We start from the raw sequence: 27,825 nt of genomic DNA, 5'->3' as shown, positions 1-27,825 counted from the left end.
AGTCTAAGGAGAATAATGACTAGGTTAAGTCCCTGCCAATGCCCACTTTTATAATCATTTAATCTGTTTGTGACATCCTCTTTCAAAAAACAGAGCTGCAGTAGTTACATTTTATACTAAATATTCTGGCCTAAAAGTGTATGATATTACTTAGACCTTTCAAGGAGCTGGTGGGGCTGTTCCACTTTCTCTGTGGGTTCGCTGTTAATGTGGGCACAGACGAAAGGGAAAAAGGGTTGGACAGTAAACAACAGAAAAGATTACAGGAAACACCTTCTGTTACATTTCTTAGAAAATATTCAATAACAATTTAACTACTTTTTAGCGAGGGACTGTTACAAAAATGGGAAATAGCACAAATAATCCATTACAATGACAAAAACTTAGTTTAGAAAAGGTTAATTATAAAAAAAATGTTCCCTATGGATATGTCAGGAGATATGTCTCACTCTGTTTCCTATTGACAGGTGGTAGTGTAAATTAAACGTGGTATTATGAATTCAAATTGGATTTCAACTGCTCATCACCTATACTGTGGCTTTAGAATAGGCTGAGATTATTATAGTTTAAAAGCCATAATGAAAATAGGTATGTTTTGTGTAATTTTCTAGTCTTTTTTCTTTTTTTTTTCCAAAGGGGACAGATTTAAGATGTTCATATAACATTTATCATCTCAGAAATGTATTATTCTGGATTGTATACATGTGTTACTTTTCATTAGGTGAAGCAATAAACACATACTCTATAGTACAAGTACAAAAATGCAGCATTTGGAAGGGTTGGGTATTTAACATGGACAAGCGTCACATCCAGAGAATGAGTTTTCAGTTACTAGGAACAGAAACGTTGACATAATGTTATAGTAGTGGTTACTAGTCTCAAAATAGCTATAAGACCCTTGGAAATCAAGATATATGTGTATCCTCCAAACACAGGCTAATTTAGTTAGCCTAATAAACACAAGCCAAATGCAAACAAACACAACACTAAATACTCCACTCCCCCTTTCTCAATTCTATTATTAGCTTCTTGATCTTCCAGTTTGTACCTGGTTAGAATTATGTAATTTATAAATTCAGTGTATATATAAGCAACAACACAGGCCCGGAGATGTCCCTGGCAATAACACAGCAAGGGCACAGAAAACAAAACAAAACACTTTCTCGTAATACTAAAAAAGAGAAGCTACTGTAAGAAATATTAACACTAAACTTCTCTTTCATACTCACTATGGAACTTTTTTCCCTTATCATCTTGCTTCCTGCTGCTGGCTCCAAGGAGCAGTACAAAATCTCATCACAACAATATAGCTGGGAAAGAAGCAACTGCAAAACGGTGTGGGATTGCAGTTCTGAAAGAGATACACAGATACCACAGGAGCGGTAGAGATCATAGAGATCCACGCTTCCAGAAGGATCCAAAAATAGCAAAACATGAGTGTTCCGTGGATGTAAACCATCCAGATGACTCTGATGTGACCATTGCTATACATCAAGTTAAGCATATTGTTTATACACATGCAGAGCTCCTACAAGGATTTTAAAGCCAATCATGCCAACATTAGGAAAATCTTGAAATACTTGAGCTACGTGATCTCCTAGAAAGTGTCTGTGCCACAATCTCCGCTCAGGGTAAAGGACAGATAGATAGTGCTAATTAATACCAACAGCTGCGACAATTTACAGCCACAGAAGCAACAGTTTGTTATAATGAGCTTCCATCACATATTAAATTTAAGATAGAAAACGCCGCTTACCAAAATATTCACTGATACAGGCTTTAATTATTTGTCCAGGAGTCTATTATTAGCATTTCACAGGGCTACACAGAATAACTTAAACTGTTATTTGAAGACCATTTTGTAAATATCTTCATTAAACAAAGCAAGTGAAATTTACCTGATTCAAAATAAACAATTTAAAAAAAACCCACCACCACAAAACCAAAACACCTCACTCTGCAAGCTTCAGTTGAGCAGTATTTTTTCTTTACTGTTGTTGATAAATGCAATTATTCATGACATTTGGAATGATTTAAACATAAATGCAAGAATAAAAATGAATGTTCAGCCTTTCTGAAGATAGAAAGGGCTCATGTATCTTTATAATATCCCCCTAATTTAATTAATATATTCCTCATACCATCTGGTCTGACTCACTCAAAATGTAACACAGTAGATCACAATTAAAACATTATAAATCTTACACAAGTTTAGACTGAACACTTTAGCTTATAGCATCATTGTTAAAAGCTGAGCTGTCAGTAAAGTGACAGATGATTCCACAGAAGCTAATTCAGGGGATATTTTACAATGGTCTCCTTGTTAAAAGCATCTGTATATTGACTTCCATATTTGTATTTTAAGACAATGCCATGCTTAGAAAAAAAGAACTCCATGTACAAATGAGGCACGGAATATCTGCCACTCGTCAGATCTGGACTGAAATCTAGAGACACAAAAATGTCAGCAAATAAACTATTTTACATCTACAGTGAATAACTAACCAGGCAATTATTATACAATTTATTTTGGAAAAAAATGGCAGAAATTGGGGGAAAAATCGTATTTGTCTTAGTTTTTTCTAGTCTTCTCTCTTTCTTTTTAAATATCAGAAAATTTGAAAATAACAGCTCATTTTGAGATATACATGTCTTCTTTCCCATTAAAATTTACTATAATTCAAAAATAATTTTGAAATGCATTTTTCAGTATCAATTTGATTTCCATCAAAAACATGTTCTCCGGTTCTACAGATGAGCCTTACATTATGAAAGTCCATGGCCAGGTCAGCAGATGAAGGAGAGGCATATTCATTGAATTTATCTATTTTTGGTCAAAAGTGGCTCAGGTCACCCTGACAGAAGTAGATTCAATTAGTAAAATCCCTTTCTTGTTTATTCAAATGCATATTCGCAAAATCAGAATGACAATAATAATTACCATTATTGCTCCTCAACATCTATATACAGATAGGACGTGAAAATATATGGACAAAAGCATTTACTTTTAGGCCATCCCAACCTCACTCCTTTTCATTTTTTAATGAAATATGACACTGGTCGGGTCACAAACGAGGTCATTTTTCAACAAAATGGGCAGAAATCAGCAACTTGCAAAGCACAATACTCTTGGGAAAAAGAGAGGACTTTCCTACATGATTGATCCCACAAAGAAGACTTCTCCCAAACACAGACAGATGTGACTAGTTTCCTTGTGAAAAGGTATCATATGCTTCCCCAAATTCCTGCTGATAAAGAAATCTCCTTCATTTTGAAGTGGTAAATAACACAAGCTAACAAAAGAAAAATATCACTTAGATTAACCTTAAATATCATACTTTAAAAAACATATATAGACTTTAAAATATAACAAGATGTGAAGACTATTCCTCAATCCTCTTTGAAGTATAAGGACCAAATGTTACCCTGGTATGTCAGAAGCAGCCAACCCGTTTTTTGGTTTGTTTGGTTTTATTTTGTTTTTGTTTTTGTTTTTTTTTTTTTAATATGTACATTATTTTCTGCTCTTCACCTTTCACTAGAAGAAGTAAAAGCCTTTATTCCATATGATTTGTAAGAAAAATAATTTTAAAATAAGAAATAAAAAGGAAATACCGCATTGATACCAGATTTCTACTTGTGCAGCACACGGAACAGTCTTTTTCCTGACTGTGAATGCAATTCATTGAGAATCGGTATGGCATAATATGATAATATTTGTATTGATTCATTTTTTCCTTATCCTTTGAAGCACAGAAAGAAATGAGAAAGTGAAATTGCAGATCACATAATAGATTGTCAGTGGCATCCATTATTTTAGTGCCACGGGTGCATTTCTCCAGTCTAACTTGCACCGTGCTTGGGCTGTAATGGCAGAACAAATTTACATAACATCTCAACCCATCGGAGAATCAGTACTCCACTAGCCCTGCCAAAGCAAGGAAGAAACAGGGTTATCTTCTATACTAACATCAGTTAATTTATCCTACTTAAAGTACCATAGTTTCAAATTAGATGTAATTGAAAACCTGCAAAACAAGGTGAAATGGAGTTTTAGCTGAAAAAGTAAATAATGAGAGATAAAGTGATGCATGTTACCAAATAACATCTCTCTAGATTCCCACCAGTTAAACAAATGTCAAGGTATTGATCTGTTCATACAAGAGTTCACGAGGGCCTAGTCTTGAATTTCCTATGGCTCTCCAGACATTCAGATGCAGCTCCAGTGCCAGGGCTACATCACACCTCTGAAAGAGGACTGTGCTCTGCTTTTTATCAGGAGGCCTGGCTACTGCAAACAACAAACAAGATATTAGGGATTTCTTTGACAAACTGCACAGAAAGGACATAAAGCACCCTTGGGAGGTCACTGTCACCTCAGCAATCTGTTCCCATGGTGATTCACCACTCCCCACCCTTCTCTCTGCTGTAGTTTATGTACGAGAGGATGCTGGTACTTTAGGAAGCTTTTGGCATCTCTCCAGTTCAGCAAGGAAATTTAGCCAACTTCCACACTGGGCACTAACTGCTTTTATTATATACACTGGACCTGTATCTGATGTAGATTTAAGAAAATGGGTCAAATACTGAGAACGGGCACCTGAGAAGCAGAGCCCCAGGACAAGCAGGGAAAGGCTGGGCTGGAAGGCAGCTGCCCCGGCAGCCTGGCCCAGGCCTTTCTCTGCTGGAAGTTTCTGCAGACGCCACTTCATCCGTCACACTTAGATCACACTGTCTTTACCAAACTTTTCTGCATGGCTACAGAGTTCAGAAACCATTCTTAAAAGACTTCTGTAATACAGCTACTAATTGTTTGGTATGGGAGGCCTGGATAAAAAGCATGTATCTAACATATCTGTGATTCAAACTAGTCTATCCAGTGTTCTTTCACTTACCAGGAGCCAAATTCAAAATATTAGCATCATCTCACTTTGAATATCTGCTTAGTCTTTTGTGAGCCAAATTTTAGTATCTCAGACAAGCTTCTCTTGATTTGTGAAGAGAATTTAGAAGCAGGGGAGATATGCTGATTTCCCAGCTTATTATCCTGCCTGACTTCCCCTTTATTTTTTTCCTTTTCTTCCCATCATGAACTGAGCAGGTCCCAGATGGAATTTTTAAATGAAAGCATCTCTGTCCACTGCTCCCTACAGAAAATATGTTAAGGGAGAAAGTCTGTGGGAGTACAAAGATTGGGTGAGGAGTTAAAGGGAGAACAAAAGGCATCAGTGGGAATATAGATGAAAACAGGCAGGAACTGAGAAGAACAAAGGCCATGCATGAAAGAATAAATATTAACTGCCCTCCTATACATATATGCCCTTTCAACCGAATATGGAGCTTCTCAAACTACTTTTTACTGACTTCCTACTGAAAAAGTCAAATCTGGTTTCTGTTTTTGGTTAAAAGTAGATCAATAGCTCTTTCACAAGCAATTAATCTGAACATTTCTTTTGTTCTATTTGCTTACAACACAGTAATAAATGCATTTCTCATTGAAAACCTGTATTCAGCTGCTTTGCACACTTTTCACTTTTAAATGCAAAATCCCAAGGGTGCCCTCAGCAGCGCTCTGGGGAGGTGGGTGCACTGGCAGCGCCCGGCACCCCCAGCTGCTCTTCCAGAGCTCAGCCCAGCACGCAGGGCTCAGCCTCAGGCCTGGCAAGGCCGGGGATACCCACAGCAGCTTTCTCTTCCAGTTTCACCTCCTTGGGCTTTAATGCCAAAAACTTCCTCCCCGCTTATAAACATCACCACTGTAATTTTATTACAAACACTTAGTGTAGCAAAGTGCAATAAAATAATATTTTGCTTTTAGCTTGTTACTTGTAATGACCATAACGGGCAATAAAATCTGTTAGTAATGTTTACCTTGATTTAATCAACACTAGACCACAGAAGAGAAAGAGAATTGCTGATCCAATGATTTAGAAACTGATTTTTTACCTCACTGTCATGTTTTTAGATCCTGCTTGCTAGTGATTTATAGCTGCATGTTCCCTGGCCTATACTAAAAAGAGAGGGAGATGACTACTTCAGAATCATAAAAGTAATTGGAAGACTACGTTGTAACTTCAAGGGAAAGGTAATAAAATGGATTCTGAAAGACTCTTTCACTGGGTAGTGGAAGGGCTTTGTGTAGCAAACTTGCATGGTGCGATGGAAAAATCACACCTTTCTTCTCTAGACAGCCACTCTTGTCACCTTTTACCCAAACTCATGTAAATGAAGCAAATGGGCACTGTTCTGTAACTGAACAGAATATCAAGTCACCGAGTAGAAACAAATGAGATGAAACACATCTTCCACAGCTCCCTGTAATCACCCGCAGAGCGGGAGCAGATGACTGAGGGACATCCACACAGATTTTACTGCCACTAGTATCTTTTTTTCTTCTAGGGAGTTGCAGAGAACACGTAATTACACATAGTGATTTGCATGAGAGAGTAAATGTGCATTCCATTCGTTATTCATTCACAGGTTAGATTAACTTTGTGTATCAAGACATACATAAAAATGTAATCATTTCATTGTCAGGAGCCTAAAGCTAACATTAATTACAGTTTGAAACTTCGATTATTAATGCATATTTACCTATTGAAGTGTGAAATAAGCAATAGTAGTTGGAATACACCAATTAAATTAGCTTTTGAGACTAGAATTCATAAATAGGATACTATCTTGTATTTACAGTTAAAATTGTCACACAGCATGCAAGACCTGGAGGGTTCTGTATTTTAAACAACAATACAACTTAACATTCACACAAAGAAGAAAAGATACTGGCCTTTTTCCATAAACCTATTGCTAAATTATAAATATACAACAAGCTTTATGTCCTGTGGAAGCAGCTGCTGTATTTATTCTATTTAGTCAACTATTACAAAAATCAAACTCAACTTTCTCATAAATCTTGCATTAATACACACACCCACATCCCCTATAAAAGCAAATGGATTCCATAGCCAGAACTAAGCAAATATTTAATACATCTATTCGAGAACAATAATTCAAAGAATTAATAGATTTTTTTGTTAGCTAATAACTTTTTTGCCCATTTTCTAAGTTTGTTCATTTCATTCTGTTGAGTTGGAATGTCAACAGTAAGAAAATGTATCACTTAATAAGTTAATATCTTAAATACTTGGAAAAGAAAATGTATATATAATTCACAGGGAAGCAACAATGTTTTCAATATATTGTAATTGTTTGAGGAGAGAGAAAAATTAAAATTACTTATAAGAAGAAAACCTTAAAGAACAACAGATTACAACTTCTGCTGAACATACAATATTCCTTTCAATTCTGCCAGTTATTATAGTTTATTATCTTCAGTTCAACCACAGGGCAAAATTCTCCTGATGTCTTTCACTCCTCGTAGATTCTCACTTTATACTCTCTAATTCTACTCAGTTAGTTATTTCCCTTTTTTAGATCCGTTACAAATTATTACTTTTGCAAATTAGCCTTTCATCAATTTTCATCTTTCCTCTCCTAGTATCCCTATTTTTCATAAAATCACCTTCCTTCCAATATAAGGCACCTAGGAAAGGCCAGTGTGATTGCCAAAATGCTGCACTGAAACACACAAACGCTGTGTGTGATTGTTGGAAGAGCTTCCTCTCCCTTAAATATAATTCAGAAACCAACCACCATACGGTAAAAATGGTGGGATTTCTGACACATGCTTTGAAGTAATTTGCACCTAGGGGAATGTGCTTGTAAAGTGGATCATAATTTTTTTCACATTTTTTATCATCTTATATATGTTTGTTACAATTGAAATTGCAATATTATTATTAATGTGAAGGAAATTAAATTAAATTTCTACTAAAGAGAAATCAGTGACATGCCATGCCAGAAAGAAAGAGGTTTCAAGATTTTTTTAAAATTATATGCCACCAAAAGCAAATTTAACTTTGCTAACTTGATATCATTGAAAGCTGTGAACTCTGCAGCTAAATACACCATCAACAGCTCTCTACAAAGCATTAGTTGTTTAAATTAACCAACCTGAAATTTAAAAAAGACCTCTGTCTATGCATGAGTCCATACACGATTCATTTGCAAACAGTATGGAAGCTCAGAAATCTTCCCCATGCACGTTTTAAGCTTTTTAGAAAAATCTAAAAAATTTCGTGCAATAAATTACTCCTTATTAGTTACAGAAAGCTTTAATTACAGGTACTGATTTAGATTTAAAGAGAAAGTCTGCACAAAGTGATCTAATAAATTAGAGATGTACAAGAAGCATGAAATGACAACCTGATATTAGCATCATAAAAGGAAATTGTTCTTCAAACATTAAAGTAGATCATAAGCTTCGATTTAAAAAAGAATATATATTTTTTTGCCTCTTAGAAAACCCACTCATTTGAAAGCAACACCAGAAACCTTTTCATTCATAAGGGAACAAATAGTTGGGATGAATGAACAATAATTAAGTAGCAATTCAGAGAAGGATTTTCAATGTCTTTCTGAAGGCATAAGTACACTGGAGAAAAACATGTAGAGACTGAAAACAGTGTGGAAATAATTTAAATCCTAAAGAAGACAATATTTAAACCAGCATAAATTTGGTGACATGCACAAATGACATCTTATCTGAAAAAAATACCAATACATAACTAACTAATACTTTTGACTTTAATTTATTGCTGTTGAGGTTTTGGTTCACTGTATTGTTGACCCCCAGTTTCAGTTGATGATAAGAAAAAGACAGAAGTGCTTACGTGCAATCCAAAGCAGAGCTGTGGTGATAGACAGTGGTTTAGAAGGAATCAATGATACAATAGATGAGTGGACAAACTGATAAATTGGTTACTCTGTCAGTGTGCTGGGGATGTCGGGGCAAACTGCTGTTAGAGTGTCTGGGGCGAGGCTGAGGCAGAGCTGGGATTTGGCAGGCCTAGCAAAGATCACTCACTTTGCCCTCGTAGATACTGCTGCCCTGTTTTACCCCAAATAGGCAAAATTCAGGATGCTAAGGTTGTTAGGACAGATAAAATTCTCAAAAAATAATACCTTGATGCAAGCCAGATTCTTTTAGAAGGACATGCAAAGCCCTGCAATCAGACAGGGAAAATCCATTCAAGAGACGTATTTACTGTTCACCTTCCCTCAGAGTTTTAAGTCCCTCGGCTTCTTTCCTCAGTGTCAGTGCTCTGCCATGTTCTTACTGCCTTCCTCACCATTTTATCTTTCACATGTGTCCTTCAGGTAGGACACCTCTCCTGAAGTAACAAAGCCTCAGTGCTCATATAGCTCATGTCCCTGAGTGGCCCTGGGCTGAACCTAAATTTAGGCTAACACGTTAAAAGTTTTTAATAGTGCCTTCCAACTTGCTCAGACAGGTGACCATAAAACCAGAGGCACAGCCACACTGAAGAAACAAATAGGGCAGAGCAATCCCACTGTGGCAAATACAGAAGCCAAGACACACACGTTGGGGTTTTCTAGACTATTGTGGTGGAAGAGGTGTCACCATGGTCCTCACTGGGCTTCACAAGTGTCAAAAGCAGAGTACTTCTAGATCCATCGTACCTTCTGCTGTGTGTGGGAGGTCTGTGTTTGCTCCTCCTAAGCAAGTCAAACAGCCTTATATGTTATCTAGAATAGAAAGTCACTTAGGGATTTCTGTATGTTCAAGTCAATAACTACATTGAAAATTTAGACAGGAAATTATAACCTCAGATCCAAATCTAATTCTGCCAGAAGCTTGTTTGGATGCCCTGAGTCCAGCATTTCTGGAGTCTTCCAAACATCTGTCACTTTTGTGTGCCCTTGTATGACACTAAGAGTGAGACATTTAAATGTGACAGGGAAGGAGCAGGTTGGAGTCTTAAACTTGACCTCCTCAGCTCTTGTGTTAAGAGAACTGAATGCTACCATGACTTTTCAGCAGAAAAACAAAAGTTCTCATCAAATCATTTTTAATAAGAACAGATAGAAAAGTCTTATTGAAGAACAAGTGAGGAAGAGCACAATCATTAAACTACAAGGCTCCACTAGCCTTCCGGTGTTCTGGAAACTAAACAAACATCTTCCCATTTACTATGCCATTTAAAACATTGCCAAAAGCTCTGTAATTCAGTTATTTGGTTTTATTCTGCAAATCCAACAGACTACATATTTCAAATGCACTGCACCATACTGCAGAATTCATCCAAAGAGATTGTGATTGAGACAGGCTTTAGTTCATTTCTAAAATCCTGCTGGAAAATTCACTTCACTGAACATCTGCACTGTTACTTCAGTATTTGGTCTGACTCATTATTAACTCATCCTTGCAAGGAAAACACACAGAAGCAACAAGGTATTTCAATCTACTAGATTCTGATGGAATACCTAAAATTACAATAATCTTCACGGGAAAATTTTAGTAGAATTAATTTCATTATCAATCTGACACTGTATTTCACACAACATACAATAATATTATGCTAGGAAAGTTTCTGTTCTTTGCAATTTTTGATGGGACCATATTAAACTATCTTTGTAGTTTTAAATCAACATGAACTTTAAAGGATAATGAAAATACATTTAATTATTTGAGCTTGCAAATTTATCACAGTATTCAATAGATCAGAGGCCTTGTACAATCTTATTTACTGTAAAACAGTGGGAAACTCAGTTTCCCATAGTGATTCAAATGTATATGTATTTAGGGTCAGATTTAAAAGGGTGTCCTAGGCATAGTGAATCACACAGGGGCTCAAATAGCTGTTTAGCAGATGACATGCCAAACCTATGCACTCAATGGGTTTGACTTGTTGTTTTTTGTTGTTTGTACTTCATGACATGTGCCTTTTCTTCGTTAGTATCCATATTAACTTTGTGAATCTTCTTTCTTGTTTAGTACAGAAACTTGCTCCCAAATTGTAGATACTAAATAAGTAAAAACAGCACTTAAACACCTTTCCCAAAATGTCTATTAATAGACTTTTACTGATGTGTACAAGCAGAAAGAGGAGATTAATACAACAGTATCATTAAGTGCCTATAAAAACATTTCCTACAATACCTATACATTATTCAGTTTTTCAGAATTATCTGGCAAAATAAACACTGAGATTGACCCTCAAGTGAAAGAAGCATCAATGCATTTTATTCTCTGTTATCTTGCCAATATTCCAATGACAGCTCAAAATCAGAAACATATATTTAGAGATACTTAGTAGGAAGAAAGCTGCACAGGGCTCAGCCAGAGCCGAGTGTGCTACTACACAAGGAACTCCTGGCTTGGTAGGATTATAGCTTTACCGTTATGAGGAGTTATTTCTTCACAGTTACAAATGAAGATATAACAACATTGCTTCTAGTGATGCTAGTATTGCTAAATATACTCTTTAGTGTACTTAACTCCTTTTATTAAGGTGAAAGACAAAGTAAATCTGCCATCTAGCCACAGATATACAGAAAAGTCTGATTTTTCATACTGCCAGATAGTAATAAAGTTCTTTTTTTTTTTTTTTTTTTTAAGGCTAAAGAGAGTCACATAAACACACATCCATATTGGAATATCCCAGTAATGGAACTGTACCAAGAAATTATCAAATTTTATCACAGATTGTATTTTGGACCTAAAAGTACTTGCTTAATGAAAGAGAAACAAAATAGTCTTTGTGAGAACTCGCTCATTTCGGTAACTGACAATTCCTACCAAAAAATTCCTGTAACTCTATAAAGAAGCAGTGAAATATTTTTCACTCCTCTCCTACATTGATCCGGCTCAGGTTAAATATATCTCAATCTGAAGATGTTAACTTTTCTTAGGCTTTGAACTACCTTTGAAAATTATTTCTTTTCTGCCTCAGAGATTGCTAATATGGCTATAACCCTGACTGAACACAAAAGCTTATGGTCGGCGATATCTACGTACAATGATTTCAAGCTGCGAAATCCTGAACACAAAGCTGCTGTGTCCCTGTGTTTAGGAAGCATGATCATTTAGCTTAAATTTTTAAAACTTTGCCACATCTGAGGTGCACTTAAACCTCATTTTGTCCAGGTCTCTTTCTCAACCAGACTCTTCTTTTCCTCTTAACTCCCAAACTAAGGTCTCTTCAAGCCTCAGTCAATTTTATGATCCTTCTCATCTTTGCCACCTGCTCAGAGCAAGTCCTTTTCATCCCCTGCTATCTCATTCGTCAAGTTTCATTCCTTTTGCCAAGGACTGTGTTAAGTCTGGCAGTCCCCTCCTCGGAGCCAACCATGCTGACAGAGGAAAGTCACAGTGGAAGTAACAAAATATTTTCCTGTCCTTTAGGGGGTTCTGGTTTCAAAGGCAATCAATGTTCATGAGAGTAAACTCAACCTTTAAAACACTTTTTTGGGGAAAGTGGGTATTCAAAATGATTGTGGAATCTCATGGGGTCAGGCTTAAGCAGCAGGAATGTATGTGCTGCACAGAATTGGTTTGGAAAACCAATTTCAGATTTAAAAAATTAACCAGAACACTACTGCTTTCTATCTCTAAAGATCTTTAAAACCCTACACAGAAATGTATATGGTGTTCCAGCATTGATTTGATGATCTGAAAGCATAATGCTGCTCTCAGAAGACTGTACAGGTTTCAGTAGATTTTCAGTCGAGCAAGTTTGTGAATACTGTGCTTACGCTCTGCCTCATGCAGGTCAGTGCCATTCACACACTTCTCTAAGTGCCCAAGTGATTCACTAAATTCTGGAAAAAGAATTAAAAACTCTGAAGACAGCTTTTACAGCAGCAGGCAATGCTTGCTATTCCACTGCGTATTTTACATTCTTACGTTGCCAAATAACTCAGTCACAATCCAAAGCCATTACACTCTTAACTACCTGCTATTAAGTGTAGCAACAAGGTATCTCCTGAAGACTCAGTACTGTCTGAAGTCATGACCAATTTTTTAAAATGACAATTAAGATGGAAAGAAGTTAGCAACAGCAGTGATGGCTGAATAGAAAAATCAATGAGTGCCTCTCCATTTTGGCCAGAATTTTAACAAATAAAAGATGAACTTAATCTTATATAAACTAGCCTGTCACAGAAATAAAAACACATTATTGGATTCTAATGCCTTCACCAAGCCTAGTCTGAGTCAACCCATTGATATTTTCAGGAGATGCTGGAAGACAGATAGATTCTCTCAGCAGCTCTGAAGTTGTCTGGATGCCAGAAACCCTGTGGCCAGTGGCTGTGTTGAACTTTCATAAGGGTCAGACTGCAGTGGCCCCTAGTCATAAAGTGCAGAGAGAGGAATAATATAAGAGCAAAGTTTTGGGGCTGGGTATTTTTTTTCTTTCCATTCCTTCTCCTGGGCACACAACATGATTTAGCACTCACAGACCCTTTGAGCTCATGAAGGTTCACAAAGTGTGAAGGAAGAAAGTTAGGAAAGTCAAGGTTTGTTTCCTACTTGTGTTTTCAGAAAATGCAACGATGTGCATTAAAGACGTTAATACATTTATATTATATTAGTTTAGTTTAATATCTAATTAATATATATTTTTCTGTTAGTAGCCATTACACATGACCACAGAACTGAATTAGTTCTATTTTCACTACTGGACTCTTCTTCAAAAAAGCCTTTCAAAATGTGGAATGAAGATAAACCATAACCTGATCTTCCAATCTACTCAAATTTTGAAAAAGAAAAGTGAGAGATACTTTCTTAAGTTAAACTCACCCAGCTGACATGATGCCTGGTAGGAGAGAACTCTTCAATGTAGAAGACCAAGTAGAAATTCGAACTTCAGATTTCAGGTGGAAGGTGAACCAGCTGTCACTTAGAAGTAATCAAAGTAAGCAGAGTGTCTTTCAAAAAACCAATCGAAACAACTAAAAAGCTCCTGTAATTCAGCTACATGCTATCATTCTACTACTTTACTCAGTGACATTCCTCCTTCTGTGTCTGTATAAACATGTACAGCTTGCAACTACGGCTCCATAAGGTCTAAAACACCTATACTTCAGAGATGCGTTTGAAGACACAGTATCAAGGTAAGATATCATGTACAGTTTTGTCATAATCTTATTCAGTCTCCAACACGAATGGGACAAGCTTTTAATTATTCAAGGTATTGCTTGTAAATTCTCAACATCCACATACATCGAACCCTTTTGTGAGTTAATTCTTGGCTTCAAGGATAACTATTATACAAGACTGTTGCTTCTTATTAACTCCTTCTAGAATGTGTCAGCTCAGACCTGATCTTATTAGGAAGCCACTTCTTCAAGAAAGAAAGTTAATTGGCAGGGTTCAAAAATTCAGTAATGATTAAAAAATTACATAAAACTATTAAGTTTGGCAATGAGTTAACATCAAGTGACTTTAGAGGTGGGTTTTTTTTTTTTAATATAAATTCAGAACATTCCTCCTCTGTTCATGATTTAGCCTTCTTCAGTTACACACACCACCATCTTGATAACAGCAATAAATGATAAATGGGTCTAAAACATATATTCAAAAATTGAATTCCATCCAAATTGCCCAGTTTTCTCTCTAAATGCCACTGAGAATCAGTACAAGTGATAAAATCTTAAGTGAGTACCATCAATTAGATGCAGTTATAATGAAATAAGCCATATCATAATGTGATCTGAGCAGTGCAAACCTTTGAGGATGAAGCCTCAAATAAGAAAATGGTGCTGGGAGAGATTTCTAGCAGAAACTAGATGAAAGTCTCTCAGTTATTTTACCTGAAATGGGGACTTACAAGCCCATTTTAATTTATAGTTAAACTCTTCCAGCTTCTTTACCTTCTTCCCTCAAGCCCCACAAACTGATGAAACATCTGCAAATGAGAGTGTATGTACAGCAAACTGAATTGGACACCCTTCTGACTACAAAAGAGAAAATCTTCAAGGACAGAGATCAAGTATCGCTTTCTTTTGAGTTCTGTGCTTCGCTGCTTCTGTAAAAGAGTGACTCCAAAGAAGGGATTCAAGTGTTTGAATATTAGGGGGCGTAATGAATAGATTTTATTCCATTTGTAAACCACGCTGGATCTCTGGTAGGAAATAAAACAAAAAAAATGGAAATCTTCTCAGAACACTGATGTGGACCCAGAAGATTTCCTTCCCCATATTTGTTGCTTTGGGTTATGTCAGTTTGTTTTATAGCTGCAGTAATTTTAAATGCATTTTCCTCTCTTGTGAGATGCACTCTTTCAACTTTCCTTGAGGGAAGCCTGAGGCACTGATTTATGGTCAGATATGTGTGAACATATCTAACCATAAAAGACACCGTACTTCAGTATTTACTGCTAGAAGACAGACAATATTCCAGATTCAGTGCCTGAGTTATATTAGCCCTCTTGCTGTATGCAGGTACCATTACATTCTGTTGAAAACAAAAAAGACCTGGTTTATTAAATTATTTCTAAAGGCTATGCAAATTTGGTATGCCAAACTTTATTAACGGTAAAAGGGAAACCTGCAATATTCTGATTACTGAAAAATGAATCATTAAGTCTGGAATTTTCAACCCACCCCTTGACAAAAGATGAACTCTGGAAGCACTTGAAATTTCCACTATCAGATTTAAAAGTCAGGTTTTTTTCTTCTTACAGTGTACAGAAATTGAATAATAGCGTTAAAGAGTCAGAAATGCGTAGAAGAGGGAATCAGCCATGCAGTAAATTCTAAATTTGTTCTTTCTGCAGTTTTGAGTTAGAAACAAATGCAATTAAAGTGTGGGTAGGCATCCTGTTAGGCTGCCTCAGCACTCAGGTTGTGGGCTGTGGGGCTGTGAAAGCAGAGGGTGACGGGCAGAGCAGGGACCTGCCGGCTGCTGCGCTCCCGGCTCCGTGGGCGGCCCGGCCAGTGAGCCAGGGCTGGCAGAGCGAGACTCGGCAGCATCCTGAGCGGAGGACGGACCAAGAGTCAGGTATGTACTGAACACTGTGGTCAGACTGTGCCTTCGATTTTCCTCATCCAAATAAAGCGCCCATGCAACACACACAACAGTTTCACCAATTCAACATGCAGAGGGAACTTCCACATAGATCGCTGGACACGCCCCATACAGATCTACTGTTTCACAGCAAAGGTCACTGAGCGTAGCAACGCACCAGTGTCTGCATGGCATTGCCTGGGGGGTCATGCACACGAGAAATGCTATCTGAATTGACACTGTATTGATGCAGAAACTTCTGAGCCAACATGAACCCTCAGTAATAGCTAAACCTCCACCTTAATTTAAAATTAAGGAAAAGAGAATGCAAGAGAGATTCACTTTTATTATAAGCAGAAACGATCTACTTTTTAAAAGCAGGTTTCTTGCCTCACTGATGTTGTTACTTCTCACAAACACAGGGGCATGTACTAGAAAATCATCACTTTTGCCCTGTTTGCAACAGATCATAGGAAAAACAGGTGAAAAGAAATCCATGCCATGATTACTCTGCATTTTGCTATGGGAAAATGGATCAGGTGACCGCCATTCTTAGTCAGTGGAAGTATGTAAGTAAATTATTTTCTCTGAATTCTGTTTGTTATTTCTTGTATTAACATTTGAATTACTACGAAATACGGGCAATGCAAGTAGAAAGAATTAAACTTTGCACTGCCTGTGTAACTGCTTACACAAATTTCAAATACTGTACCATAGATGTGCTGTATAATCTAGACTTGTAACTTCTAAGAGGAAAATAATAAGCCAGCAATGCAGCATGAGAACTTAAGTCTTACGTAAAAGTATAAAAAATGAAAAAGGACTACCACTCTTAGCGATTAATAAGACCCCAATAATATTTGTAATATCAGCTGTATAAAAACACACAGGCAATAACGGAGATTTTAATGGAATTAAGGGAAGTGCATCAGATTCTCGTAGGAACAATCTAAAGGATCAGTTGCTACCCCTTTCTATCCTAAGAATGTAAAACAAATACCTCTGATTACAGTACCTAAAAGAAAGAGGTAATCTGTCCAGCAAACCAAATTTGTTTATAATAATCTAAAAGTTTTGAGTTCTGTTTTATTCTTTTGAATAGCATTATTCTTTTGAATAGCATTATTGAAAACATATATGATAGAAAGTGTTCACAAACCACCATTTTCCTACTGCAAAACTGCTTTCCAAACCAGCTGTAATTTCTGCTCTCATTATCAGTAGTTGGTCTGTCAAATGGCAACAGCCTTAGATGTCAGCACTGAAAAGTGCTGCTTCTAACAGAAAGACAGACCAAATATTTTCCTCAATGACCGCAGGTAGTTAAAAAGTTGTCATCTGACTTCGGCAGTATGGCTGTGTCTAGACTGATAATTAGGGTTCACTTTTAGGCTTCTTGCTTGGCAACAGGCTCTTTCTGTAGGAATCAGTCTATATTTGCCATTTCTTTTGTTCTTGCCATTGTTAAGGGGCATTAGAAAGAAGAAAGAAATGTGAACTATGTAAGGTCCAAAAGTTACTGAGGGGTACAGTACAGACAACCAAAGGCATCTCTTGTGTGTGATATAAGGCCAGATCCTGATTTCTCTTCATCTTATAGGTATTATCTGTGAGAAGAACAACCATAGACCACAGCTAAAAGTTGGAATAAGACTACGTACTTCATGCAAAATAAATATTGCCTGAATTCACACCACTTGACTTTGTGTGGGCATTTAACTGCCCTGCTAGATTCATATACTGAGAAATAGTCACCTATCATTTAAACTTCTCCTCAAGTACAATCAGAGTGACCAAGAGCTAATTTTGGCACCAATGTAGCTGCTTAGTGTTAAGCGAAGAGTCAACAGTGTCCTTAAGAGCAAACAAACAAATAAAAACTGGAGAGGAACCGCTTAGAAATTAACTTCTTTATAAAATGAATTTATTTATAAAGAAATACTTAGCTACTGAAATCACAGAGGCACACTAAGACAGTAATTTGAACAGGTATGATGGGCTGTTATTTCTCTGCCTCCCTCAGCACACATAAGCCCCGGCAATGCCTACACACTTGCACAACCAATTCCTGATCCTCCCAAAGTTATCAGGCATACAAACAACAAAAGTGCATACAAAATAATTATTACTATTAGTATTTGGAGAAATAGCTGACCTATATGGGAGAGAAGACAGACCAGAATTCCACAGTAGAATCTGGGGAGCTCGGAAAGGGGGTTCGAACTTCAAATAGTTTGACCTGAGCAGAGCGCAGGTTCTGTGCTCTTGTCTGGAGCCATCTGGAACAGCCACAGGACTCCTGGTAGGATTAGATATAAAATAGACTTATTCAGGTAACAATTTCTTGTCTGAAGAGCCATTCCACAAGATGCCTTGTGTATCACACAATCCATGTTACTCCCTTTTCTGATGTTACAGCTAATAAGGTATGAGATTCACCACGTCTGAGCTTTTACATGTAAAAGTACCTCATAATTTGGATGCTTTTGATAGCTAAAACATATTTAGTCAAATCTAGACATCAGGCTGGCATTTATGCAATTGCCTGCTTTGCTTTGCCTCTCATTCATTAATGGAAAAACTTCTTAATATTTTCAATGTACCTTCCTCATTCTTCCAAGACTTAAAAATGCTATAGTGATTTCCTAACCATGAAGTTGATAGGATCTTATAGAATACTTGATTGAGGTATGTTTCTAATTTATTCAACTCCTTCATTATGTTAACAAGAGCAGTGCAAGGCAAGTGGAACAGTTGGTATCACTTATGCAAGAAACCATTATGGAAGCTTGTGCTGGGGCTGACAGAGAAAGCTTCATTAACAAGGTATCTGGGAAGCGGCATTAATAAACAGACTTTTTTGAATTGTTCATTACCTTTTAAAGGAATCTTCAAGTAAAAAAAAGTTACCCCTTAAATTTACAATTGAAGAAAATACCAAGGGAGCCTTTTCAGCTCATTTGAAGTCTGAAGGCTATTGTATTCATTTTTTAAAGCTGATCAAAATTCAGTCCGCTGTTTGTTACTAAATTATGTATCTCTGAAGCATAAATGCATTAGCTTTAGGAAGTTACAAATTAGTGTATTTCCATACAGCTTGGGAGAATATAATTTTAACCATTTTGTTTTGGGTAGGAAAAATATTGCTTGCATTATAACATGGGGGAGCTATCAGTATACATGGCCAGACAGTTTCTTTAGCAGTAAGATTCTCAGCGTGTTAGTAGCAAATTATCTATTAGTTTTAGTAACAGTATTTCATGTACTGTCTGATTTTATTTTAATAAAAATATAGACCTTTCATTGAATTGTCTTTATGAAGACATTTGATTTTAATGTAGTATCTCTTTACTCTATAAGAAACTACTTTGACCGAGTAGTTTGTTATATGTCTACTTGGTTCTGTAAAACTATAAAATCTGTGCATCTGTAACAGGATGTTTTCCTACTGGTTTATGTTAAAGTCACAATTCGTTTACACTGCCTAAATTGTTCAAGCAGAACTCATGACTTCTTAAAGTGCCATCAATAAAAGAAATATGGGCCAACTGTTACTGTAATCAGAGAATGTTGCCATGGATTTCAGTGGCTTTAGGATCAGGACTTACAGCACGAGAAAAGAACCAAACTTATTACAACAGATGACATATTTGAAAAAAAGTATGTAAAGAAATACAGCAAAAGGAAATAAAGGAAAGAAGAAGGAGTTAAAAGAGTTAAGAAAAGAAGAATAAAAGTCGGAGGAAGAAGAAAACTAGATAATAATTGTATTATGTTAGAAAATAATATGGGCAAAAGGAAAGAAAACTAACAGAAAAAAGCTATGGATTAAAAGCCAATTCCCCTCCTCAAGCATATATGTTATCAGGTTAAACAACAAAAACCCAAGACATATCAGAGAAGTTTTAATTTCTAGCCTTCAATTGTATGAAAGGAAATAATGACTTCAAACTGTAGGAAACCCAGGAAAATTGGAGACTAGACTAGAACTTTATATGTCATTACTATTTATTTGCACTAATGACTACAATATTGGAATTCACCCCATTTTTGACACCTGCAATATGGTTTTACTCACAACTTTCTTGTGTCATAGCTATTGTTCTAGAGGTTGGAAATGTTTTTCCTTTTTTATCTATAAGATACAAAGGAGTTATGTGATTTCAGCAATTAGTAGCTGTCTAGATAGAGCATTATTGATGATGATGATCTAAACTCATGGTTTTAACAACAAATCTACTGAGCAAGCAAACAAAAGACTGTATTGAACAAGAAAAGAGACATCTTGCAGATTTGAAGGATGAGGAAAAATTGTGAATACCTTTGCTTTTATCCTTTTCTGTCCACAGAAGATAAGTAGACTAGTAACTATGATGGCTGATTTTTATTTCTGACATGACAATTGCAGCTCTATTCAAAATATAAGAACAACAACAGCAAAATCAATGACAAGGATATTTTTGTTCCTTTTTGTTTTAGGAACTCTTTTTGTGTCACAACTTTGGCTTCTTTGAAACCATTTCTTTGTGAAAACTATTTAAAACTGCAATCAGGCTGTCTTTGCAGACTTTCATCTTGCTGGGAAGACAGGCAGAGTAATCTTGCATCTACTTTTCTGCTCCAATATTATTTAATTTGGAAAAGTGAAACAGGTAAAGCTTTGCTTCTCACTTGTCTCACCTATTTTTAAGCAATTTGATGCTTTTAAGCAATTTTTAAGCTTTCACTTGGTAGCGTTGCAGGGAAATGCTTAAGTGTAGCATTTGAAATACATTTTTTTTGTCACAAATGGCACCAGTGCCATGTCAGATTTTCTTGATGGTCCAAAGTCTACGGCAGTTATGAGGAAGGCAGCAGTTCACATGAGTTCTATCTCCATGGTAACTTGTTTACAAGGACTGAAATACATGCTGAAAATTCAAGGTTAGCTTTCCCTTTGTTCCTGTTGTGATGTTTTTGGCAATATGAATAATGCGGGCATAATCCTAGATTCAAACAGCTTCATGGCAGACTGAGTCAAAACAAAACTCTGCACAAAATGTGCTTTCATCACTCCCATTAGAAAAAAAGAATACAAAAGCCTCCTTAATCAGACCCATCAGTTGCCTCTTTCTTTCATAATCCAGAACAACTGTCCTTATTCTGCATTTCAGCTTTATATCTTGAGGAATAGGACTATCTAAAGACTTGTATTTTCTGAGGTGATAACTCAGGTTATGCCTGAGTCTATGTTGCGTCTATATCGCAACCTGAAGAACTTGCTTTGTCTAAAATAATTTCAGAAGTAGAAATGAACAGGCACCTTGTCAGAAGTTAAGCTGAATCACCTGGTGGGAGTCTTTTGTGCTCCAAAAATCAAACATAATAATAGCAACACACCGCAATTCTATGACCTCTTATAATAACGCTCTAGTAAATGTTTTAGGAGGATTCTGCATCCCTCACTCAGAGGAAGCAATGATTGCTGGACTGCCCCCGGAAAAAACAGCAAGGACTGAGGTGAACTTGCTTTCTCATGTGATTAATTTAGGTATGCTTAGAATTCCTCAGCATTCATTTAATGAAATGTTGGAAAGAAACATCTTTTCAAAAAGTTTAAATCTACTGAGCTATTTTTTTCTTCTTAGCAGATTAAATATAAAGAAGATAATTTACGTATTAATAAGACACCCTCTAGTTTGGGTTTATCCAACTTACAGCAAATAGCTTCAATTTTTACTCAGCAGCTAATATACCCTTGCTTACTGAATATCTTCCCAAACAGAACTTCAAAAAAAAATCAGCTGAAAATGCATCCACCCCATTTAATGGCACTGTATGCAACATGCCTTATTACAATAAAAGGTTTGGGGGACTTTTGCCAAAGTTCCTTTGCAGTGCCTTTTTTTTTTTTTTTAAAGTCACCTTACATCTCCTTCCTGTTCATTAAAACTGGAGATTCCTATCACTCCCTTTTAGTTAGAACAGAAATGCTATAAAAATGAATAGATGAAACTCACCATTTGAACACGGCTGCTGTTTTACAGCTGCTCAATCTGATATACAGTGTTGAGCCTTGATGTGCTCATTAGACAAACGGTTAAAAGCTGCCGAGCTGGTGCATAGATCAAATTCTGCAGGATTTGGTTCTAAAGCTACTGAAACAAGGAAAGGCATTAAGAATTCAGTCACTACATTAGGATCTCTATCTGAAACAGAATATTCTGTGTGTTCACAACTACATAGGCAGAGCTCAACTCTGGCTGTGTAAAGAAAGGGAAAAAGATATATTTTCATTTAATTCCAGGTTTGCAAAAGCCTTTAGAACCATTACTGTCCAGTCATAGCCTAAACTAGGAAAAGTTTTGTTTGCAGCACAAATGTTCTTAGTGCATATTAACAAAAATGCTTATATAACTTTTTTAAGCAAAACAAATGCATTTTGCAAAGAACAGTATGGAAAAATATATATAGTATGTGTTTTGCTAGTACAAAATGAACACTGATTTTATAAAGCAATATGTTTAAAAAAAATGTGTACATGTTCTGCAATTGTTTTTACTCAAGCTTTCTATCATCTATGGACTAGCTTGCAATACTTTGTACTACATTTTAAATATTGAGCATTTTGATTAAATTAGGATACACCAGCTGTTATCAGATATTCAATGGATATCATTCTCCTGGTTGGAACTTCTGAATGAAAAAAACAAAGTCTTTGCTTTGTAAAGGAGTTCTTATTATGCGTATTTAAGGGGCAACTCTTGTTCCCATTGTCATATGTCTTGAAACATAGTATGGTTCTAAATGGACGCAGAGTCTGGTGGGTACCAGCCTGCACGCAGTGTGGCTCACCCCTTGGCCTGCTCACAGGGAGTTGGACTCAGGTTTTTTATAGCAACAATGCGAGTACAAAACCAAACACATTTTCATCCCTCCTTTTAAAACTTCTTCATAATTTCAATTAAGCTTATCAAGAGTTGGGTAACTTAGACATTGTTACCAACAGACTTTTTAAAATAAGCACCTTTCTCCAAGTTCAACTTTCCTTCTGAATGACTATTCTGTATGGCACGGCTGAAATGTGAAATAAAGTGCGGCAGAATTTCTTCGTCTGCTAAAAGTTGCTATCCCTGGTTGTATATTAGTTTTTGTATTGCAAAGAAATCATAAGATTCAAAGCTTTTTAGTTGAAGTGCAAACAAAACAGTGAAAGAAAATAGCTTTCGGTCCCCTGATGCAGCGCCTGACAGCTGACTCGGCACAGCACAATGAACAAGACATGCATCGCTTGAGAAGAGACAGAAAATGTCAGTTTGGGCTATTCATATAGTGAATAGGATGTGATAACCTTTAAATACATATAAACAATGTGTCCTCACATACTGTGCTTTGCTGTTCTCTTCAGAAAGGTATTGTCCAACAGTGCTGCATATGGTACAGAAAGGAGTATGCCTGCCTATTGAAAGTTAATGATTTTTTACCAACATAGAAATAAAGCTTCCTAAAGACCTAGTTAGTTATAATGGCAAGGGGAGGTAGTCAGAATTAGGATTATTCATGTGGTCTGAGCACCAGAAAAATGTAATTGCAATCTAAATGATCTTGCATTACAGGAAATGCACACGCAAACTGATGACGTGGCACAGCCCCTCCCTTAACAGAGGAAAACCAGTCCCATAATCTCTAATTGATTTACAAGGTTAATGAGTGAGAAAAATTTCCGGGGAAACATTCTAATTGTGGCCCTGAAACTTTGCCTGGGGTTACAAACCCATCAGTAAGTTTATCTGTATCTGGAACATTCACGGTCACTTAGAAAGGAGCTCTAATGGAATCTGTGTACGTAGCAATTGCCTACTAATGACCGTGAAAATCTTTAGTGCTTATCACTGTTTGATAAAGCTGTAACTAATTTAGGATATCTGGATTATTATTTTAGTCCTCAAATGTATATAGACACAGATTTTGAGAAAATCTAAATATTTGTACCTTCAGATAACATGCTATTGCCTTCTGTAGGATGAGTCCTTCTGACTCACATCAATCATTTGTTATGCCTGGGGAAGATTACAGTGTGTATTCATTTCTAGCATAATCGTTTGGAAGAGCTACACAGGGTTGGGTATACAGAAGTTTGAGAAAAAATGCAGTATTTAAAATAGTGGCAGCTAAAAAAAGTTCGCAAAGATGACTAAGTGACAGTATTTGCTCTGGAAAAATAGGGTAAAGCGATTGATTTACAGAAAATAGTGTAGAATTTTGGCACTTAAGAACATAGTAATGTTAAAGCCTGGATACACACACATTCAAATACAGCAGCACTAAAATTAAAAGTAACTAAAATTAAACTACTTGAATGAAAAGAAACAATATTTGGCGGCTACAGAATCCATTGATTAATATTGATTCTTTGACTATTTTACGCATGAATCCATTAAAGCTAGGGATAAGTCGCAAGGTGATCTGATAAACTGCCTATTACATTTACATTTATTTGCATAAACTCCAATTCACAAATTTTACAAAGTTTATCACAAAACTAGTCTGTTCACTTGTTCCCATTACTGCACCTGAAAGACAACTCCAGAACCGACCATTCTTGTAGTCAGATAACTTCTAATTTCTGCACTGCTTTTCTTCAAGTCTGACAATAACTATTTGCCACTACGCCATCATCATCCTTCTTAAACGGTTCTTTCTCATTCACTGTCTTCATTCCTTCAATGTATTTACTGATAGGAAATTGGTCTCCATCTCAGCCCCTCTAATGTTACTTTAAACAAACCAAGTTCATCCAGCTTGCTGCAGTACCATAAGTTTCCTACTCCTCAAGTCACTCTAATAACCCACTTTGTATGATGTTTCCTCTGCACTCTGCCCGTGACTGACTCGCTGCCTGTAATTGTGGCAGTATTCTGGACCTCTGAGCACCTTCAGGTAACTGCTTTCTTTCTCTCACTTTTTAATTTTTTTTTTTTTTAATTATCTGTTTCTTTTAAAGTGTGACATATCTATTCCCATAATGGTGATGAGAGATGTACAAATAATTGCTTTTTCAGTTTGTTGGCTAAGCCAAAATATAGAAGAAAATACAAGCAGAAATACTTCCTGCCCAGTTGGCTGCTAAAGCATGGAATGATTTGTCCCCTTCCAAAACAGCAGAAGAAAGTAGTCTATGCCTTGTTGCTCAGTAAACTAACCTTTAGTGACATGACCTGGGTTTAACTCTCATTCTTGCTTTGACACTTATATCCTGCATCCCAAAAGACTGTTCTGCTAACCACATTTCTGGAAAGGGTGAACACCATCTTCATTTAAGAGAGGTACATGGGGGAGATTCATGCCTGAACAGTTATGCTGCCTTTTTGCAATGAATGACCACGGTCACTACTCAGGTCGCCTCCCCAATATATAAGTCAACCTCTATAATTAGGGTTGGCAGGTTGTCTCTCACTCCTTCCTGACAGACCTGGAATACTTACACTTGCACTACACCAACAGGAGGGAGGGAGCCCGTATCCTGAAAATGTCACCAAGCATAGATGAAAGTTCAGGTTCATTCCCTGGCCGAGTCACAGATTGTGAATGTTGTCTCTGAAAAATAAAAATCACGGTTTTGCTTTGACAAATTTACATGTAAGTCTTGAAATATAAAAATTTAAATAGTTACCCAATTTCTTTATTAGGAGTTCAGGGTATAGGAAGATAATAAACTGCCAAGATTCCTATTAAAATAGCACGTCTTATGCTCTCTTCAGTCTGCTGTTTTCATAGATTTGAAGATTTAGTGGTACCCTATATCAGCCCCAATCTTCAATATTCAATGTCCTGTCTTACTCCTGTTTAAGTCAGTGGGAGTTTTGCTGTTAAATCTCTCTAGAAGAACAGTGGTGAGCATGTGGTTAGTATGGCATTTGTACAATATTAAAGTAACCTCTCACAATTGGAACACTTTGCCATAGTTAATTAAATATATGAGTGACTTGTTTGAACAATCTTGTGTTTGCATTCTGGACTGTAGCCATACAATCTGCTGATGGTGCCAGGGTTATCTCAGTTTCTGCTTAGACTTTCTCTGGTTTGTTCTGCTTACTGTGGTTTGTTAAGCATATGTTCTTGCAAGTGTTTCTAACCCCAACCTCCACTTTTTTCTATACTTATATAAACTGGAAGTGACAAGCCATTTGTTTACTGTGGTTCTAAACTAATTAGGATTCTCTAAGGCGTATTTCATGCTGTTTGCTGCGGATCCAGTTTCCTGAGTGCTGTAGTAGCACTTTGCACCTTGCATACCTCATTTTTTAATGGATCTCAGAATATTTTGTTACAGAAAGTAAAGATATTCCAAAAAGATGGAGACACAGAAACACAGAGAGATGATGTTGTACTGTACAGCAGTTCAGTGACAGAACTAGGAAAGGGAGCTTGAATGTCTATATTTATAACTGGTGTGTAATTACTACAATGAATATGCTCATGCTTAGTCTTGTGCCCCAAAGCACATCTTCTTGCTACAGCAGAGATTCTTCCAGATCAATGAGATGCAAAATACAAGACACTGAGATTCTTACTTCATTCATTCCTTTGTTTGTACCTCAGCTCAACAGCACTTGCCATTGTATTAACAGGATTTGTACAAGAGAACGCAATACAAGACCCATTTTGCAATGGTTACATCTGTACGACACTGAACTCCAATGATTAAATTGTTAAACTTGTTGGACTCTCATACCCAGATACATAATAATTTATGCACGTTCAAAAAATTTCAGTTGATGAGGGGAGCTTTAGAGCATCTGTAGAATTCTGTGTTCTCAGTTACCTACACAATTAATTACACTAAAGAAGTCAGTAAGAAGTGTAAGTAATCATAAGAGCATTCCTATTTATTAGTCCTCAATAAAATAACTATAGTAACTTGCTGTGATTAACAGTTCCAGGACAACACCAGACAGTAGCAGTCACACCAGCAAACCTGTCTAGCAGACATGAGAATTAATAAAGACCTTGAGAGCACTAATATTACAGCTGATGCCTTCCCACTCATACAGAGCAATCCAAGTCGCTGACAATTGAAAATCTAACATGAGCAACACTGTCATCTCACTGGATAGAAAAAGGTAAAGCCTAACTTGTAAACTATCTAGAAGATCACTTCCAATCAATTCTTCCAAAAGCTCTTCCAAATCCTAAAGCTACAATATGGACATTCTCATGGTGCTTCACACAACAGAAATCCTCACACTTGTCAATACTGTACTAGGCCTTCCGGAGATACCTACTATATCAAGCACAAAGGAAACACCAGTTAATAGGTTTAACCAACTTCTTTCTTTACCCTAAGATGACGACCACCAGCAGCATTTGCTGTCCTTGCAGTGTGTACAACAACAATTTCAAGAGTGAGGCAGCAACATTTTGGAAAGTGTAGTGTCTTTGTTTTACTTCTTTGCACAGCCTGGCTCAAAATTGTTACAGGATTAAAGAATGAATGAGACGCAGCGATATTCTTGTAAGCTGTGAGTACATACTTCTCTAAACTTTTTCCAATTTCATCCCATGTTAATTTACAATCAATTGCAGAGTAGCGGTTCTTATTAATCTCTCTTGAAACATCATGGTTTGTTTGCTTTTCTTTTCTTTTACCACCCGCTACCAACGACTAGGTCACACTGTTACTAAGTACTAGATCATTATATGCGTGCAAGCAGGAGATAAATTAAATATAATATAAATGCACATTTTAAATAGGTATTATAAATGAAAAAGTCTGATTAAGTACTAACCACCCACTTAAAAAAAATTAAAATTATTCTAGTTTTATGCTCACTTTTATTTGCTTTCTTTATACAAGAATGGTCCTATCTCTAGGCTTAAGTTATTGGCTCAATACAGACACAAGGCATAGCATCTGTTAATAAAGAATGTATATCTTCTTCTTCTCCATGGATTAAGCTGCAGTAAAAACA

Source organism: Streptopelia decaocto, assembly GCF_964273445.1.
Source record: "Streptopelia decaocto genome assembly, chromosome: 12".
Taxonomy (NCBI): domain Eukaryota; kingdom Metazoa; phylum Chordata; class Aves; order Columbiformes; family Columbidae; genus Streptopelia; species Streptopelia decaocto.
Note: the sequence above shows the minus strand (reverse complement) of the source record.